This window comes from Dasypus novemcinctus, chromosome 25, assembly GCF_030445035.2.
Source record: "Dasypus novemcinctus isolate mDasNov1 chromosome 25, mDasNov1.1.hap2, whole genome shotgun sequence".
Classification (NCBI taxonomy): domain Eukaryota; kingdom Metazoa; phylum Chordata; class Mammalia; order Cingulata; family Dasypodidae; genus Dasypus; species Dasypus novemcinctus.
Window position 1 is genome coordinate 32,167,199 of NC_080697.1, and position 6,121 is coordinate 32,173,319.

The 6,121-nt window shown below is 37.1% G+C and overlaps 1 pseudogene; it reads right to left on the reverse strand.

The window, feature by feature from the left end:
- Window positions 1-4,629: 4,629 nt before the first annotated feature.
- LOC101447243 (eukaryotic translation initiation factor 4E pseudogene) lies at window positions 4,630-5,269 on the reverse strand (annotated as a pseudogene).
- Window positions 5,270-6,121: the final 852 nt, after the last annotated feature.

Sequence of the window (6,121 nt, forward strand, 5' to 3'; positions counted from 1 at the left end):
TGTGAGGCCATGCCCAGGCCGATCCACAGAAGCGGGGGTGGGAGTGACTTATTAGAAATTTTACAAAGTTATGCCTTTTATTCCTCAACAACCCCCCCTCTGATTCCCCTATACACTTTTTATAGGGTGTCATTTATGCTACGTGGAAAAACAACTTAAGGTAGTAAAGCATTCTACAAGACACAAGTACACTATTAAGATTAGTGTCCTTTCAGCTACACTCCAGTCTCTGGGAGCTGTAGCTGCCAATTCAGTCCCAAAGAGCAAGCCGAGCAGTTCAAAGAGGAGTAGGAACCAAAGGAAATAGGAATCCATCTAGTCAGGTGATGGCGATTTTTGGTGGCTCCGGGCAATTTGGATTTTCAAGGAACAGTCAGATATGGGGTGAGTTGTCCAGTTGTTTCGTTTCTTGTTGGAGTGTGCCCTTTTAACTCTAGTGTGATGAATCCAATGGCCAATACCTGAAACTTTGAGAGCAGTGGGGTTACAAGGACAACTATATGTGGGCCCATCCTGGAAGCTGGAGAGGCTCTTTTTCAGTATTTGTGACACATACTATTAAATAATTACAACCATGATTAATAACATTGTACTTTTGTCTATATTATGCTGAAACATTGGTAGATTTCTGGGAATTTTATATACTTTTAAAATATTCATATGAGCTTTTTACTCATACAACTTTAAATAACAGAGGGTTAAATAATCTTTTTAATTTTATAACACTTTTAAACACTTTCCATTCAACTTATAACATATTAAAGGAAAAGAACAAATCTTTTGCAATAGTTTGAAATAAAAAGATGTTTTTCAGGATCTAGTTTTGAGAAAGCAGGTTTGAACATTATGTTCTTAAAAAGATGACTTTTTTTTTTTAGCAAACCAAGGAAATGATAAGGTTATAGTACAAGAAGCTATTTTGATAAAACAGACTTTCTTTGTACAGACTTTCTCCTGATTATTCAGGAGAAAAATTTTTTTATAAACTTTTACTAAAACAAACTAATGAGGAACTTCATCACACTAACAGAGAAAGAATAAAATTTTAACTTTGCATGAGTATACTATTTGATACTAACACTTTAAAAATTTTTAGATAGACCCATCAAATCTTTCTTTAACCATAAAAAATTCCTTTTTCACAAACCTTCTGCACTTTCTGTATTCATTTAGGTTTTGTTCCACATTTTACTATTTCTTAATAATCATTTTTATTTTAGGACAAAATTATTTTCTGTTTCCATAATAATAAAAACACATTCTATACACCCTACATACATAAGTTGCCAAAATGATTTTGGAAACTGTCTCCAAGCAAACCTCTTACAACATACAATTATCATTAACACTAAGTAAACTTGTTAAAATAATGATTCAATTTGGTTATAAGCAATTATAACCTTTTTAAAATGTTAAATACCTAGTGGCATGCAATACTAGAAATAATCTCTTAGAAACAAGTTGGCAGGGAATGCTGTCTGCCAATAAGTTTTCCTGTTATAAAATTACTTTTTGTTATTATTATTAATTCAGATTTTGGTTTTTTTGTGTGTGGTTTGTGTGTGTGTGTGTGTTTTGTGTGTTTTTGGTTTTTTTTACCCAAATTAGGCTTCCTAATGGGATGGGATCCTGAGACAGGACAGTTTTGTGTATTTGGGCTAGGGTTTTTTAACTGCCGAAGGATAGAATCCTGGCTAGTGTTTCCTAGGAACCTGAGATTTCCCTTAAAGGTTTGAATAATTGGGAGTGGTTGTTTAAACAGACCTTCAAAATGTGAAAAACCTGAGGATCCAGGGGCACACTCTGACTTTAAGGAGGGCTAATGAGAGTAGATTTACTCACTGGAGGTCAGTTTTGTTTTGTTTTGTTTTGTTTTTACAGACCTTGGCTAGGGTGGTTTTGAGGATTTGACTTATGAATTTTACTTTCCCTGAGCTTTGGGTCCTATATCCTGTGTGAAGTTTTCACTTAATTCCTAACATTTTGCTAGCTCTTGGACAACAGCTAACATGAGAGCTGGGCCATTGTTGCTGCTTATGGATAAGTGTATCCCATGCTGGGGAACTATTTCTTGCAGCAAAGCTTTACTTTTCATTTTTCAGTGTGGGTGGGAAAGGTCTTGATCCAGCCCAAGGAGGTGCACATTATTACTAATAATCACCTATACTTTTGACCTGGTTTCACATCTGCGAAGTCCATTGTCAAGTTTTTTAAAGGGGCAGTTTCTGTGTGTTGGATGCTGGCCAGTGCCAGGGGATCCTGGGAGGGGTTGCTCTCAGCACAGGTTTAGCACCCACTGCCAACAGTGGTGCAGAGTGAAGTCATCTGGGCAATGTAGTAATATTTTCTGAACAGGGCCTATAAAGCAGTTTTGTTTTTTATTCAAGTGGGTGAGCTGATGGCATTGTTGAACATGAGTGTAGGCAGCCCCCTCAGGGATGACGACCTGGCCATCTGGGAGTAGCCAGGCCCCCTCTGGGGTCTGGTGTCCCTCCCATTCCCCTACTCCTGTTTTCCCTGGGTTCAGTTCAGTCTTTCTATGCATTGTTTTAAAAGGGACAGGTGAGGCACCAATGGTGGGGCTGCAGCTTGAGGACCCCTTGGTTGCCTGTTGAGCTGCCCCTTTGGCAGTGCATTTTCCCCAGCAATGCATCCATTTTCCTCTGATGCTCCTAACAGCACATGACAGTGACCCTACCTGGCCTCCAGACCATCTTCATCAGTCGAAGGATTTTCCTTTTTTTTTTTCCCCCCCTGCAGTTAGGAGTCCCCTCTCCTTATAAATTGCTCCATGGATATTTACAGCAGTGAATGCATACTCAGAGTCAGTGCAAATGTTCACTGCTTGCCCAGTGGCCAGTTGTAGGGCTTGAATCAGTGCCCAGAGTCCACTTGCTGTGCAGACCACCCCCTTGGTAGGGAGCCACTTTCAGTACTTATTTAGCTGTGGCAATTGTTCACTTAGTAAGCCTCTCCTCATTTCTGACAAAACTGCTGCCATTTGTGAACAGGAAACCCAGCAATCTCAGTATTAGATACATACCCAGAAAATTTGAAAGCAGGGAGTTGAGCAGATATTTTCACACCAATGTTCATAGCAGCATTATTCACAATTGCCAAAAGATGGAAACAACCCAAGTCTCTATCAATTAGTGACTGGAACACAAAATGTTGTATAAACATATGAAGGAATATTATTATGCTGTAAGTAGGAAGGAAGACCTGATGCATGTAACAACATGGATCAACCTTGAGGACACTACATTAAGTGAAAAAAGCAATGCACAAAAGGACAAATATATTGCATGATCTCATTGATATGAACTAATTATAATAAGCAAACTTATACAGTTAGAATCTAGTATATAGGTCACCTGGGGTAGGGAAAGGGGAATTAATGCCTAATTTAAACAGAATTTCTGTGTGGTTAATTGTAAAGTTTTGGTAATGGATGGTGGTAATGTTAGCACTACATTTTGAATATAATTAACAATACTGAATTATATATCTGAATATGCTTAATAGGGGAAATTTTAGGACATATATAAGTTACTAGAATATAAATTAAAGTATGAAACATAGGACTGTACCTCACAGTGAACCCCACAGTAATAATGGACTATAGTTAGTACTACAATTATAAAAATGTTCTTTCATGAATTATAACAAATGTAGCACACTGATGCAAGGTGTTAATAACAGGATAGTTTATGAGGAAAAATACTCCCTAATATAAACTATGGGCTATAGTTAATAGTGCAATTGTAATAAAAATTGAAAATAATAAGAATGAGCAAGGGAGAGAAAGTTGCATATTAAGCCTTTAATGTCATGCTTAGCATATAGTAAGTTCTCAGAAACAGTTAATTGCTAATAATTTAATAATGATGATAATTACTCTTTGAATTATATATATGTGTGTGTGTATATGTATGTTTGTGTGTATGTGAGAGGGAAGTGTATTTTAAGTCACCTAATACTTTTTGTGCAAAATTAACGTTTATTCCATCTTTGTGTCATATTCCTGGATCCTTCTCCGATGTTAAATGAAAAAATAAATAAAAGCAAAACAAATGAATAACTGAAATCAGAATCACTAATGTTAGCAAGTAGGGAAACAAATAAATTAAAATCTAGCAGCCATGAGCAAGAGTAAAGCAAAAGCAAGGCTGTAAGAAGAAATGAAGAAAATTGTTAGAAAACTGTATGCATCATATTCTTTCAAACCAGCAAAATATGCTCCTGCATTCAATGTAAAATAAATAATTTTTTTCCTGTAAGGTATAGAAATGCAAGTTCTTTTTTGAATATTGTGAATGGGTAAATGTGTTTGTAATGATAATTCTACTAAGCTATTACAGAGTGGGACAGGAACACATTTATAGATTCTGGGAATGATATGTGCACTGTAATTCTTTGGGATAGTTGGGTATGCTAGCCAAACTCTTAAAAAAAATAGTAATATATGAACACAGAAGTAAGACAAAGGCAAATGAGGCTTCTATATCTTAGCATAGATAGAAATCAATTTTAGTACAGCCCACTCTACTTTTGAAGAGGTTTTAGTTCAGATCGCAAATCTCAATTTCTTGATGTAGTCTCCTATGAGAATACTCAGTAGGTATATTCTTAAACAACAAACATATTTTTAGTGGTGGAGCCATTCTTAATAGTTGTTTCTGAATGGGAATGGATAACCAGTCACTATCTTTGGAGGAAGTCCTAGCCTTTTCTTGTATACCCTCTTTATATGTGTAACAGCATGTTTTCACATTTAGTAGTCCATATTGATATCTTATCACCTTTAGTTCTAATGTTAACAGTTGCTCCACATACATCATCATTGTAGTCATCAAAAGATTCTCCAATAAGGAACAACAGTGTCTCTAACCAAAAGTGATTCAGGTTACTATTTCTCTGCTGTTTGTTCAATGTAATTAGCCATCTTCTTCCTAGTTTTTTTATTCATCTTTCCAAAATAGGCTCAAAGCTATCCTTAAAAAGTGAATAGTCATAATCAGGCATAAAATTACTAGGCAACTGGATATGGTGCTACAGAGCCCAAAAGTCTTCAATGGTATCAAACTTAGAGATCATTTGCTTGCCAAGTTTAGCTTTTATCATTTTTAAAAAACAAAAGCAGCCATCTGTTCTGTAGTGGATGTTGAGTATAGTGTTCCAGATTAGCAACCTCCTGACTGGATTCTGTTTCCTCTTCTGTAGGACAGGGATTAGGAATAGGGATGGTTTCCAGTTCTACTTTTGCCATCTTAAATTGATCTCCCTATTACTTTTAACTGACCACTAATCTGGAATGATACTCAGCAGTCTTTTATTAACAGTCAAGACAAGTTCAAACTCCTCTGCAGCATTTAAAAGTCCTGCCTTACCAACCCAGCTTCTCACATGACCTGACCTTTGTACAATACCTCTGCTCTAATCAGAGGGTCTTCCCCATGCCTGAGCCATGTGATGGTTTTCCCTTGCTTTTTTCATTGTTCTTCTCCTCTGGAACACCTTTTACTTCCTCTACAAATCTGGTCTGTCCTCCACAGCCCAGTCTCCTTGGCTGCACTAGCATCACTATGCTCTCCCCATTACTTGAAACTCCCAGGTTCTTTTCCACTCAAACCATCTGCAGCTCTCCTCTGCCACACACAAGACCCCTACTTTCAAGTCAGTTCACAGGAGGTAATTGGCACATTACAAAGACCTGCACCAGGTGATCTTTGGCAATGCTAGAGACCAAACAAAGGTATGCCATGCCTTTATAATAAAGGCCCAACAATTTGGCATTAGAATCACAAGTATTGTGTATCTGTGTATTGGAGATGATGGTGGTGGCTGATGCAACATGTAAATGTGGTTTATCTAATTTCCCAGGAAGAAGCAAGGGATTAGGCCAGGTGGGCAGCCCTGCTGCTGTTACTCCCTTTGTACCAGTTCAGTTAACTGTGCTATGCTTGTGCACATTGATTTGCTTGCTGTTTCCAATATTTTTGGTCTAATGAAATGATAAATTACATCTGATATAGCTGTCTTGTCAATGAGGAAGCAAAGTAATTAAGTGTTAAAATTATAATGCTTCCATCCCCCAAGCTGTGCTTGCTTCATGTAAATT